The 15306-nt window shown below is 40.3% G+C and overlaps 1 protein-coding gene across 1 annotated transcript in view; it reads right to left on the reverse strand.

Moving 5' to 3' along the window:
* Positions 1 to 15306, reverse strand: part of LOC126235262 (nipped-B-like protein A) — a 274736-nt gene that overhangs the window by 165551 nt on the left and 93879 nt on the right. The window lies entirely within an intron of this gene.

A 15306-nucleotide genomic window follows, 5' to 3' on the forward strand; every position in this document is an offset into this window, starting at 1 on the left:
TGTAGTATAGTGTATATTCCTGTAGCACAGGGACATCTGTATCTTTAAAATGCATTTCTTGTAAAGCACAGGCACAAGGGACATGCCTGTGTTAGGAGTCTCAGGTCCTCCACATGAGTCCTGAACCCATTCATGTTTCACTGTAGTATGGAAGCAATGTCATCATTGCGGTTTTAATTTACCCTTATCTTTGCACTTGGGAGGTGAAGCACTTGAAGAGCGACAGGGAGTGGAGGGGCTGTCTGGATCCAAGGCATCTAACTCCATGATTTCTTCCTAATCAGTCAGACGGGAAACAATGACATCTGACAGTGCTTGGGACAGCTTTTGACCCGAACATTGTGAGCCTTTCCCTGCACCCTGTCACTTCGAGGATGAGGGGGAAAGGGGGTAATGAGAGGCGCTCTGCTTTTCTTGTACCTTTTGGATGCTCGCTGCAGAACTGTCGTTAGTCTTTCCTGGTGCAGCTGACTGGATTTCTTTGTCCTTACTCTTTTTCCCTTAACAGGTATACATGCAAGTACAGGTGCTTGTGGTGGATACAGGCACACTAGGTGTCGTCTGTGTTGAAGCATCCGCCTTAGGAATAGGTTTTTGCACCATGGAGGAATATGAGGTGGCAAAGAGAGGGGTTTTGTCGCCTTATACTGTTTTTTGGCTTTGGCATAGGGGATCTGCTTGGTCACTTTTATCTCCTGTATTTTGCGTCCTTCAGCAAAAACAGGGCAGCCTTAGCTCCAGACTGTGTGGCTCCCAGAGCACTTGATGCAGATCGCAGGAGATGGGCTGTCAGTCTCAGCATCATGAGCGGCCTTTCCACAGTTCTTGCAGATCGCTTCACCTCACAACTCATGGTTGTACGGCCAAAACGCTGGCACCACATAGGGTTGGAATGTAAGGCTGAACATTAAGTCGAAGGAACCCCGCCAAAAGATGTTCAGGCAATGTCAGAGAACTGAATGTGACAATGAAAGTGACAGTCTTTCCAGTTGCTCCATTATTCCTGCACATTCATTGCTCCACACTGACCATTCCCTGGGATGCCCATTCTTGCTTCAGTTCTGCTATGTCCATGTCCATGATATCTTGACATGTGACAATGCCCTTACTGGGGTTGAGAGGTGTGCATCTCAATAATGATATCATAGTCACCCAGTTTCTGCAATTTCTTAAGAAAGTCTGTCGGCTTTGACCTGCTAGTTTCGACTAACAATGAGTCATTACGCAATCATTTTATAGATTTAAATGTTCCAGCAAGGCCTTCCAAACCTTTATGGATATAAAAGGGGGACTTTTTCCAAATGTCCCCTCCTTCCTCTTTATCACCAGAAACACATTGTTATTCATGACTCCATGAGCCCTGTTACTGCAGATCAAAGTATTCTTACTATCAGGAGGACTAGCCTCTCTCATTCTTTTTGATGAATGGGTGTGAATACTCCCGGGTGGTACACCCTTCCCGCTGGAAGGAGAAGAAGATGATTTAGAGGGTTCCATCTTGTCATAATATGAAGGCTTTCACGACCGGATGACACATCTTCTGGTAAACCTTCCGGGATGTAGGGTCGTGGTCCATGAAACTCTTTGGCTCCTAACGTTTCGTCCAGAGCTGCGCTGGACATCTTCAGAGGGGTGTTTCTCCTCCGGTGAGTCTTGCCGACTGTCGGGTCGGACGTCTGAGAGCGACTCACCGGAGGAGAAACACCCCTCTGAAGATGTCCAGCGCAGCTCTGGACAAAAAGTTAGGAGCCGAAGAGTTTCATGGACCACGACCTTACATCCCGGAAGGTTTACCAGAAGATGGTTCCATCTTGGTCCCACAAGTAGCTAGGGAAATAAGGGTCCACTCAGACACAGTCCCATGTGCCTGAGTGAGCCTTATACAACTGAGGTGTGGCAAGTTCCCCAGAGGTTGCCCACTAATGACTGTTCCACCTCAACAGCATGCATCCCATCAGCGTGCAGCATATGTTGAGATTGAGAGTTTTTTTTTATCCTGTCCTTGCAATCTGGGCGGTCAAGCCAAGATCCCCATTCCCAGAGACACCACGCGGTGACTGCTGAAACATGCCCACAGGTTATGGTGACAGGGGATTGGCAGCGCTTACCAGTCCCCAGTTCAGGAAGCCTGGGGTCACCAAGCAAATCAATGTTGAGCCCCTGAGGACCAGAACTTTTTAAGGAAGGGCAGCTTTATGGCTTATTAAAGCTTTTATAATCAGCTCTTATTGCAGGTACATTCTTCAACTCACTATACATTGATCTCATTAAAGGTTCAATGCCCCAGTTAGTCTTTAAGGCAGCATTCTTGAAACTCTTGTGAACTGTATGGAAACCACAAGATCCCGTATCAATAAAAGTTCATGCACTGTCCTTATGAATACTCTTCACGTCATAATACAAGTGCTTCAAGTGTGCCCAGTTGACATTTGGCCCATCCACTGATACTTGAAACATGTTGGTAAGAGTCAGGTCCGACTTTTTTTCTTAAAACCACCCAACATATAAACAGCAGTGGTATGGCCTAAAACTGCTGATGAAAATCAGAGTATTTTCATCAGTTTATACACTCTGTGCCAGTATCTAAGGGCAATATCGATTTGTTGCAAATCGGGCACTTCGTGGAGGCACTCGTCAAATGAGATTACAAACAGAACATTCCCTTCAAGATTGTGAGAACATTCTTCCTGAAGTGCAGAGCTAACCCATAAATGATACCATATGAGTTTCTTAGACTGCCCAAGCTGCACGTTACTAGCTAGATTATTGCTAGGGAACATGACTGGAAACAAAGTAGTCTACTTGCTTGTAGTAGAAAAGGACACATGGTTTTTGACTGTGCTGTGGCCTTCTCCAACAGACATCAAGGTGCCTAGAGTACCAGCAACCAAACTGACAGCCTGCAGCCGTGGGTTGCCCGCCTCGCAGGCACACCGAAACACTACACAACCGACAGGCAATATTGATGAATGGCCACAACAACAACAACAACAACAACAACGCAGCAAAGACACCAGCGGCCACCAGGGGGCACTACCGGCCCACATAAACATAAGGAAGAGGTGACTGCAAATTCAGGAACTATTTTCACACGTCAAACCACGTGATAGAAAATAGTTCCGAGGTACTCATCCGCCGAAGCGCTATAAAGGCCGGCGCTCAGCCGCACATCAGCAGTTCATCGACCGCCAGCAATGTGGATAGCTACCGCCCCGGCAGCCCGGCTTGGATCTTCTCGCTGATCTCTGGATTAGGCTTGGTATATCGTTGAAGTCCCTGGCGGAGACGAGTAGGAAATTATTTCAGTTGTTTTCTATATTATTCTTGTATGTAGTTGTGATTCGAAGGCGGATCACTGTTTTGTGTTGGTGTTATACTTGGAGAATTTGTTTTGGTTAATTGAACAGTCCAATAAATTGTTTTCGGACTTCGATCATTAGTTTCTTCTACTTACACAGACATATCAGACTGCCTGTAGAGTTCATAATATTTCCGCCCCTATAACGTCACTCTGGATCGCGTACTTTGAAATAAAACTGTTAGCCACTGCAATGTTAGTGGCAGAGGTGGAGGCGACACCAGGCTGTGTTTACAGGGAGGACAAACTGACCGTCAATTGCAAAGATCCCCGATTCACCAGTTGTCACCATTTCATCAAGCATCATAGGATAATCATCATCATCATGCCCCATTATCTTATCAGATAACAGGGAGCATGGTATGAAAATAACAGCACTTTGAAGAAAATCAAATATCCCAATAGCATGATGATGTCACCCATGTGATACCACCAGGGAAAGTACAGTGGTTGTCAAAAGATGGGTATGTCCAGCTTCAGTATGCGCGCATGGTGAAGACAGGATTAATGAAACCAGCCTCCTTGTCTAAAGAGGAAGTGAGAAGGACAAAAAATATGGCAAAACTAATGGCAAATTTTTATAATGAATGCAAAAACTTGACGTCAGAAAAGGAAAGGCTAGGTAACATCGGGCCGTGCAAGAATAGAGCGAGAATGCCAACATCTGGAGGTCAATTCACAGTGCAACCCTGTTAACAAGGATTTGCAACTCACCCAACGTTCCTGTTCTCCTCGCTTACATTTTAAAGAATATTAGAAAACTCTTTTAATGGCATAAAGCAACATCAAACTAGCAAGATAAAAACAATGCAATAGTTCAAAATAAAATCCTATTAGGGTCAGTGAAGATACACAGAGCACAGGGTAAGAATAAAAGGACACTCTGTAACTGGTTTAAGAAGCCATTAGATTGTGAGGGGCTCCACAAATATGGGGTAATGTAAGGTAATCTTATTCAAAACATGTCCCCAAATTTTGTCCTGGCTTCAAATACCAGTTCCATAGTGGTTCTTTTCCTTTCCTTGATTTTTTCTAGGTGCTGTGTTACATGGGCTCCCTAGAAGAATCTATGCACTACGTAACGGTTGCAGCACTTCACTTACTGAGGACTGATGGAAAAGACAAATGTCTACTGTCTTCCTGACTGCTGCAACTTCTTTGGAGTGCTTAACTCCTCCCACTTGGTTGATGAGGACCACATTCCCCATGTTGTTGAGACAGAAAGACTTGCTATATGTTGTGCAATATGCCTGGAACTCTGATGTCTTGTGGGCCCTGATGCCCTCAAAAATCCAGTCATTCAACCATTAAGCATTGAATTTACTAGCCCTCTTTATAAACTATTGTCAAGATTATTTAAGACTCTGCTTACTTAAGGAACTTAAAACTGTGTTATCCAAGTGGCTACTTGGTAGAAATGTTGTGTAGCTTCTGGTCAATGTAATCTCACATTTAATACACAACAGGAATTAGTTGGCCAAGATCCAAGTTCGGTAAGACAAAATAATGCCACACAAACGAATATTATTTATCTTTTTGTGTAAGGGTGTTGTAGCAATGTCATTTGTTTAAGGGAGGGGGTATGTGGTGTGATATATCACTTAGGTGAAGTGATGTGTTGGCCAATGTCTACCTCGCCAAAGATGGTGATCACAATATTTATCATCATTTATTAGTTAAGTAGTCAAGAATCAAAAACTGATGGGAGCTTTTGTTATTACTTGTGCACATAAACTGATATGGCATTCGAAGTCTCACCATGATTGCAGTATTATCATAAGTTGTGGTAATTGCTGAACATTGAGTTATTCCGTAATTTGGTGTCCCGGCTTGGAGAAGTGTGACTTGCCTTTAAGTAAACAGTGCTACTGATATCAACAAAAACATAAGATGAAAAGTTATGTATCAAATCTGTTAGCATTCTGTTGTTGTATTTCAAGCTGTCAGTTTGACATTCACATTGCGATTGAGCATTCTTGACTTCCAGCATGCACTGCCAAACCAGAAGATGAGGTTTGTGTTTATCCACAGTCAAGTATAAAGGTGAATTTCAGCTACAATAAGAAATCAACATTCAAGAGGGAAGCCAAACTTCTACAACACAATGCATTAACACTGGATACATTACAATGCTCACAAAAACCCTCATAATATGATCTTGTACACCCAATTATATCTTAAAACTGTCTTGTTGATATAAATGATTCAATCAGTATGTGACATCACATGGGAGTGCTCATGAGCGTGCATATCAGATAGTGTAGTATTGACAGTTAAATGTGCATTACATTACATTCTCTCCCTTGGTATACAGGATAGCTGATAATCTGAAGACAAACTGATTGACAAAAAAGAAGTATTTATTAATAGCTTTTAGTGTTTGAATTATTCTTCTGCTTATTATTATTTTTTAAGGAACACTGATGATTGCTGAAGAAATCACAAAATTCTTAGCCATCGTCTCAGGTTTCCTATCCATTGGAAGTCTTGCACCCACTATATCAACCCGTCAATAATGAAACTCTACACATTAAAACTTCAGCATGAAACTATCACCAAGGAGTACTTTATTTTAGACCAGCTGGATCGTAAATTGTCAAAATAAAATTGGTAGAGCTGGAATGGACCACATTTCAAAACACCATTGTACAACCATCCTAAAGACTACAAAAGCCTATCTACCTCTTGCTCAAGATCCCTCCTCTAGAAGGAATAAGAAATATTTTTAAGAGCTGAAACACAAAATTTCCAGCTAAAGTAAGGGAAATTTAGAGTAACTGATGGTTACAAAAAAAAAAAAAAAAAAAAAAAAAAAAAAAATCATAAAATTACTATTATTTCCTGATGCCGGAGACTCATGGACATTTACCATATGTGCAAAGGAGCTCTACTGACAAATTTGTTCCACCACAGAAACCTGAGAGATGTAGAGAATGACAGTTCTCACTGACTGCCAAGACAGTTTGAGGTGCTGTAAAGAACACTTTAACTCACTACTGAATTGTTAACTTCTCTACTACAAAATACTTTCTTTGACATGTGCTGCAACTTAATTCACAGATTTCAGAAAAGCTCAAACATTCTGATACGAAGAAAGACTCCTCGCTCCGAAGACAGACATCTAGAAACCAAATGCAGTGGAGGATTAAGGATTAACCCTCTAGACCAACATCTTCACTCTGACCTCTTTAATGTAGGGAACCCAAACAGTACAATCTGATTGAACATAGCATGATAGCCACTATCTTTGGAAAATGGTGACCACAGCAACTGCAGAAAAAAATTCTGTTGAACAGTCTTCAGCCTGTATTGGATAAAATCCTCCCTGAATCTCAATGTGGCTCTCACTGCTCCAAAGATACAAAATTGACTTTGCTTTGCTTGACATGATCATCTGTTGAAGATAGCTGCCAGAGAAAAAGACAGAACATATACCTCCATTCATAGTGTTGTAAGAGCTAGAAAAGGCTTTTGACATCATCTGATTCTATTTAATCAGGGAGACATCACTATACCCAGAGACGCTATCTGGATTATGTTAAGACATTTTGGTTGCCTTACACATTGTTATGACTGATCAGAGCACATTACAATAATATCATTGGTCATTGTATATCTCCTCCTTCAACAATATGGGTTTCATTCAAAATTACTTACGCGCAAATAAACCACAGAAAATAATAGATCTTGACATTTCTTGAACCACACAGATACAAGGACTTCTAGAGTGGATGCCTCTTGACAGTGAAACTATTCTGGAGATTTACTGAATAGTAAATGTTAGTGCTGGAGCACACTGTAATATTGTCAGGCTGGCAAGCATTCTAATACAAACCACTCTCCTGGAGAACATAAACACTGTTGGTGCACTCATGGTAGGCACAAGGTGCATTCGAATGGAGACCACACCAATTTAGGAATAGAAACATGTTCATGTGCAAGCCAAACATCAATGGCAAGGAGTAAAGTCCAGTTCAGTGCCCAGAAAACAGGCAAATGTAACAAGTGTGGCTGCAGACAGTCCACTGGATAGCACATAGTACACATCAGCAAGTTGAGGCAAGTGAGGGCAAGATAGTTCACTGTAGTTCTTAATCTGCCACTATTGGAATAAGTTTCCTTTAATTTCCGTCTATGGTCACAATTTTGTTCTGTTTGACAGATTACCGGTTTCGGTTTTTAATGACCATCATCAGATCTGTCTCATAAAATCAAAGTTATGAGACAGATCTGATGATGGTCATTAAAGACCGAAACCGGTAATCTGTCAAACAGAGCAAAATTGTGACCATAGACGGAAATTAAAGGAAACTTATTACATATATGGGTCACTGTGTTTTTTCGCGACAATGTCGCAGCTTGTGAAGCTGCCACTATTGTTTAACCATGTGACCTGGTGCTGCTGGAAGGATCATTCCATGTCATGCCTAGTAACCACGCCAAAGTACGTGTAATTATATATATCGATCAATCAATACATCTGCTGGAGTTACAAGAATAACTGCAGGAATTTTCAACCATAAATGGACCTAAAAAGGCTGTGTGCTACCTACACATGTGGCACTAAACAGATGGCACTGCTCCTATAATCCAACAGAAGGAGGGCTGCAATCATCCATCAACTGCTTGAAGAGCACATATGAGCAATTTGACCTATCAGTAAATATTCAGATAACTAAATATACACCCTCAACATGCCTTTTGAAGCACCCTCCCAAGCTATAACATCATCATGTACCATACAAATCAGGAGCAGTTAAATCACAACTTCTACTTTGGAAGTATTCTTACAGAGTACTGCATTTCTGAAATGTCACAGGAAACAGAAGCTGAGTTGCCCTTGCAGCCTGTGGAAGCTTCTCCCAGCAGGTCCCTTAAGCACTAAACAAGTGGTTTACCAAATATTTTTTGCCAAACCTTGCAGTACAGCTGTGAAGCCTGAACTCTTGGCCAGTGTGAGGTAGAAAAATTGTTGTGGTTCCACTAGCAGGAGCTTTTTGCAGCTTTGAATATCAACTGGATGGTAACCATACCAATGTTACAGTTCTCATGGGGACACTTATGACAAGGATAGAAGACACATCCATTAATTACAGTCTCAGATGAAATGACAACCTAATCAAGTCTTTTATGGTAAGCTCAGAACCTGCAGAAAACCTCATGACGACTCCCTGAAGTGCTACAAGGAGCAGCTCAAGCAAGCATTGAAGATCTTCAACATTAATGTATAAACTCAGGATCCTCTGACAATAGCTGAGTTGATCTGTTTGAAAAATTATTGTAGATAGAAGCAGAAATGCAACATGACAAACCCAATGATATCTGCACCAATAATTAGGTGTATATGTGAACCATTCCCCCCTTCCCCCTCCCGCACACAATGATATTATAAGCCTCCAGCTGTAATTATGTAGGCCCAGTGAGAGGGAGAAGATATAAACATTTATTACAATGATGCTTTTCTTATCCACAATTCCTGAAGAACATGATAGGAAACATTTGTATACGATTTTGAGAGAGAGAGAGAGAGAGAGAGAGAGAGGGAGGTGGTTGCTTTAGCTATCTCTTTGTTGCATCTACATGAGAAATAAAACTTTAACAGCGATTTCAAAAATCCTTCTTTCACACACAACACAAATGTATGCGTGTGAATGCACATTATCGAGCAGGCAATTCTTCACTGCTCATAGGGTGTATGTGGACACTTTTACATGACAGTTCTAAGGCAGGATGGTGTTCTGGTAAATGGTTCTGTAAGATCTGGTAAAAATTCAGCCTGACTTACGACATTTATTATACCAACATCAGCAAACAATAGTGCTGTAGCCATTACCAAATGCTTTATGTTCTCCATTTTGTTTTGTGTCGTGCATTGTGTTTTCTTTTCTCATTTTGAAATGAGTGCAGAGACTAATCTTGGTCCGTCATTGGGTTTGAATATGGCTCCCACACCACCAGATGGGATCAGCAATCCATGTGAGCATTATATCAGTTCTGCCTCCTCAGGAGCACAAAACACAGACTTAGGCTGGCAGCCCTGTAAGAAGGTGAGGCTTGTCCCCCAGCAATGCTGTTCATCCCTTGACTGGCCTAAGTCCTTGTTTATGTTCACAGCTGACTGCCAGAATTCAGTGTCCACACTTAATACAACATGAGTGCCATTACAATTTGAAATAATAGAGCATGTACAAATTCCAACTTATAATCAGAAATTTTGGGCACAAAATTTAATAAAACTATCAACATTTAAAACCAAAAGCATTGTTCTCACCAGAAGTAGTAACTCCATGAAATTGGGAGGACAGCTTCAAAATGATTAGTAGGAAAGGTACTGGAAATCCATTTGTCATTTCTCCTTCTTGGCAAATAAATATATTGAGCTGAAATTTTACAAATGACTTTTCACAAAATAACATCCCTAAAGCACTCAGTCATTCTTCTTTCACAGTGTTTCATAGAGGTGTTGTAATGTTCTTGAGCACTGAAAAGCAGCTCTCAGCTTCTGATGTCGAGATAGGCATCGTGATTAGCAGTTTCAAAACTTTAACAGTCTCTTTGTAAGTTTCACAAAGCTCATCTAGAATCAGTGAAAGAAACGAAACTACTCTGGAGGCTACTCTCAACTCAAACCTAGTTCTCCCTTCAACTTTCTTTTCTCCAGAAACAAATGTTTGTTCTTGATCTCAATGTACTTGTCTGGAAAATTTGTTATGTATTTGTCAAATTAGTTTACATCAAATCATTGCAGTGAGGTGTCCAGTTGTGGCGGTCCCACCTACTTTTATTTATTCGTCAACTGATGATTGTCCTCAGTGTCGATGTACTGCGTTGCTACACTGGGTGAAAACTGGGTTGTGGATTTCAACACACACTACTGTAAATCATGTAGCCGACAGGTAAACAGTTGCGTTTCACAGTACTTTAATTTTCATTTTGCACAACCCTCAATATTACACAGTTATATGGCCAGTGCACTATTATGTAACCTTCGATAAGCCTCATTAATAGTTAGCAGGCGAAACTCCACATACTGCTACAATAGTTTCTTGTTGAACATCTACGAGCAGTAAAACCTAAAAACAAAGTTCACAGTTCATGAAGAATGATCAGGTATGTGTGAGGCAGACACTGTCACTGTTTTTAAACACAGCCTAATTGTTTAACACTTATTCCACAGTTAATCTGAAGCATTGTTGTTGTTCTAACCAGCACAGGTTACTCGTCTAAAACTTGGCCGTGGACTGGCTGTCTCGTGATCAAAAATCGGGCCCTTATATATCATCACAATAATAGGCGATGAAACTACACGTTGTTCGAAGTTAAATTCACAGAAATTGTAATTAAAACTTAACTCATTAAATTAACTGCATACATCAAAACATTGTGTCTTTTTAAGAGTTTCTTCTACTATGAGGTTTAGGTTGAATTATTTGTTTAAATCATGAAATTAACAAATATAGTTACGCAAACAATAAAATAATAAAATAAAAAATAAAGAGACTAAACTGGTATGAAGTTCAATGTTTAAGAAGTGCTCAATTTTTTCCCTCGACGTGCAGGCACAAGGGATGTCAGAAACTACTGTAAATAAAATGGAAAGACTTCTACAGGATGTATACGTGGATGACGAAAAAAAATTCCCGGATTTCCCGGTTAAAAATATACTTTCTCCCAGATGAAAATACATTTTTTTCCGTGTTAAGTAGGAGTATACTTTTCCTCGAAACTGTAAAACTTCTCAATCCTTTAAATGGATGTGGTTTTATACATAGGCGTAGAATGTCCCGGCACTTTAGAAAACGAAACTCAGGGGAAAAACACGTTTTAGAAAGATGTCTGATGTGCAGCAACATATACACTGCATATTTTCGTATTGCGAAAGTATAAATTCGAATTCCACCAAACACCACATGTTACTTTCTGAAGGATTGAAATCGAGATTGAGATGCGCTTTTGTAAGCCAGTTGTAGCTCATGTCAAGCGATCTCGCCAGCCGATGACAGTGGGTATTCTGATCATAGGACATGTGATGTAGTCAGCCAATAGCAGCATTACTGTAAAGTAGTGCGAACACACAAACAGAAAAAGGTAAAAGTTTAAATCAATATACATATGTACATAGTGTTGCTGCAAGAAAAGAAAAGCTTTTACGTTTAATATTGGTCACTAAGATTAATAAGCTGCAAGAGAAGCTAAGCTTTAACACGTAATGATCATTTTTGCGCGTGTTACACTTTAAAGATACATCACAAAAATGTGTCAGTAAATTTTTTAACAACGACACAAATGTCTGATCTTCTGGGCTCGAAAATATTCTAAATGGTCGTCCTCAAAGATTTGATTTTTGATTGAGAGTCAAATGCTCTGTGATTTAAGAAATTCATTGGACATTCGCGCACACAGAGTCCATCTAGCGTAAAAGGAAATTTACTTTGAAAGTAACGCTTTCCAAACAACCATTCGCAATGTTTTTCCACGACCTGTTAGAAATAGAATCGTTTCTGCAGTTGCCAGAGCACGCCATATAACAGGTGTCGCAGCGCTTGTGCAGCTACGATGACGCAGGAAGCCGTACGTTCGTACGTGTAAAACCTTAAAAAATCTTACATTATGTCATAAAAGAAACAAGACATTAGAGGACACTCCAAGAGCATGGGAATTTTGTGAACTATACTAAAATGCATCATTCGGCTTAAAGTGCACATTCGTATGTCCAGATTCAGATGTAAATTTTCTTGGAGTACCTGTACTGTATTATCTCATGTTTGGTTCTTTATTAAGGCATAATGCCATATGTGCTAGAAGATGAAAACGTGAACCTGAAATGCAGCAAACAGTTGAAACTAGCCAATAGTGTGAAATTAAACACTTAGTTTCAAATAAACTGACTGCCTCAGCAGAAAAGATCAGTAAAAGTCAAATTTCTTTAACAAACCGACAAAAATAGCTTTATTGTTCTGCAAGGCCATGTATTTTAATTCACATGATAGCTCCCGGCCACAGAAATCCGTTTTGTTTTCATTTGAAGTGAGAGCAATAAACGAAGCGGAAACAGCAAAATCACTTAACATAAACATGGGTCACGTGGAGACTACCACATCCCACTACGACTCAGACTGCTCTGTAAATCAGGTCCGGATCTACGATATTCCCGAACCGGGGCGATATAAGACAGTGGCGCTCCCCCCTCCCTTGAGAATTGAGGTAGGACGCCAAAAATTTAAAAATCGACTTTTCAAAAATATCTTCATTTTGTAGCATACATCTTTCTGAAGAGTCTGATACATAAAACATATATATTCGAGGAAATGTAAGACATGTTATTTGGTCTTAAGTGTGGCAAAGTGCAGTGCCACGCCTCTCCACACGGCATTCTTCCATCGCACGTCTCTTGTATTTCGCTCTGTGGAATTCAGACCTGTAATATTTTGTAATGGAATGGGTGCCACCAAACTATATTCACGCCAGTGGAAATTAAAATGTCCTGTGGTGAGTCTCCTGCTCCCAGTCGGCCAGTTTGACATCTTGCTCCTCTTTAAAAAAATCTCGGAATTAATACTGGTTGGGATTATTTGTAACCGGCAGACCAAGAACTCTTCAGAAAATGTACAGTCTTTACTGCCTATTAGCTAATAACTTGCTGATTTGTGTGACACAAAATTAAATATAGGATAAAATGAGTAAAGACAAGAGACAAGCAAGACAGTACACTCTTCTTCAATCGTTAAGTCCTAGCTTCTTTTCTCTCTAATCTTGCCACAGCTTTATATGGTGCACTTTCCTTTCTGGGAAAGAATCTACTACCTCATCAAAGTTCGTCAATGTTTTGCTACATGAAAAAACGAAATGTCGTTGTCTAATACTAGAAAAGCTGTTAATACAAATTGTACCCAAGACTGGTGTCGTTTCTCGATCTGATTACATGTCTTTTGTTACAGCTATATAAAATTAAATAGGCTTGCACAATATTGCAGCAGTTGTTACACACACCAAAGAAACGAGACTCTTTTGGCACAAATGGTCATTTTTAAACACGGCGGAATATAATTCACGAAGTACGAATATCAAATGCTTATTAGGCCTGCTACAAGCAAAAAGTTTTGTGTTAGGAAATACTTTCACATTTCATTCATACTCTCTAGCTTCTGAAGCATGAGATCAAAAAGTAGTAGTACTAAATTTTTAAATAAATTTCGAATCGTCATATTCTCCCCTAATTTGTGTGGGTTCCCGTTTCTTCTCCTTCCTCGTTCTAACAAACAATCTTATCACTAATTCTGTAACTATTCCTGCCACTGTCAAAACTTATTCTCTGGTTAATTTCGTCACCGGTTTAGTTATCCAGTTGGGCGTTATTACGTGTTCGTACAACGCGTTTTCCACGCTACTCGCAGAATAGAACTTTAGCGGCTGCTAGCCGGGGACTGTATAACTGGCCCTTAGCAGTGTAACGGTCTGTCCAAAAATTTTCTGTCAAAATTTCATTTTCTTGGACACACGGAGGAGACACTACGCAATCTTTGTTGCCTGTTATTCCTGTTAGTCATTTTTTTCCACTCTGGTAGTCTGAATCTATGGAATTCGCTAGTAGTTATAACAACGCTGATCATTTGCAAACCCAGTCAACCACATAAACAGCGACTGGCATTCATCCGTTCGCCTTTATTCCGCTCAGCTCGTGAAGACCCGTCCCCATTTGTCTACAGGAAAGTTTATTTCTAGATGCGACGGGGATTCCCCTGGCAGAGACATCACGTACACTATGCACGCATTCAAAAATCAACTTACGATTCTTTCAGAAATTGACTTAGAATTTGTTTAAAAATGTTCAAAAACCAACAGGGATGCGATCAAAATCATATGAGAAATCAATAGACCAACGTGCGCTGGGTGCTAGGGGCTTTGTAAAACAAGGTATTTTTCCTCAATAATATGAATTTGGCGCCCCCCACCCCCCACCCCCTCTGAAACTATCGCCCGGGGCAGATAACCCGGTTTGCCCCTGCCCCCTGGTTCCTGGCCTGTTGCGCATACGTGAACCTGCCAGCTTAGGTGCACCAGTAAAATTTTTCCGGATAGCATCTGGCTGCTTGCTGCTATTGCTTATACAGCTAACTGCCACACTTCTGTAGCCAGAAGCAGGGGAAGGTACTATTCATACGAGACTCAACTGCACACATGCATAAGCTCGCTCGCAACCGCTCAAACAAATCTAATGTAAAGATGTGACGTCACGCCCATCGAAGGCAATTTGTTGTTATGAAACCTTTCATAGTCTTCCTAAAGCCTTTGACACATTTTACTGTTGGCAGTCGCTTGTAAGAGCACTGTGTTTTGTTGTTGAGTACGATGAAATTTCCTTGGCAACTTAAATTTTATTTTCGTTTCTTTTTCTCTCGTTCATTTTTTATTGCTGCAGTATTATTCTGCAGTAGCTAGATACAGTAATATTCTTTGTTAGAGTATTGGTTCTTACCTGTCAAAGTTACAAAAATTTAACTGAAAACTAAAACAATGAAAAATTCCCGGAATTCTAAAAAATTCCCAGGTTTTTCCCGGATCTCCCGGTGGTCCTGGGTCGTATACACCCTGTTCTAATTTTGGTGGTTTTCAATGGTCATTCCACTGCCAGGCCTGTATGAATCTATACTTACAAGGAAACTGAACAGCTTAGACACTACTAATCTAGCAACAAATCATACTTTCAGAACCAAGGACATATTAAATGTGTGAAATTAAGATCTGCTAGAACTGTGCTGTCTGGAAAGAACGTTTATGTCTTTTTTGAGGGAGTACTACTGAAAAAAGAAAAGAAAAAGACATGTCACACTGTAACCACATGATAACATTTTTCAATAAATTGGAGGATGACGTGTGAGAAGAGCATAATCTGGGATTCACATGATCACAATTTTCAGAATCCTTGGTGACTATACTTAGGAAGACAA

The sequence above is a fragment of the Schistocerca nitens genome, chromosome 2 (assembly GCF_023898315.1).
Source record: "Schistocerca nitens isolate TAMUIC-IGC-003100 chromosome 2, iqSchNite1.1, whole genome shotgun sequence".
Classification (NCBI taxonomy): domain Eukaryota; kingdom Metazoa; phylum Arthropoda; class Insecta; order Orthoptera; family Acrididae; genus Schistocerca; species Schistocerca nitens.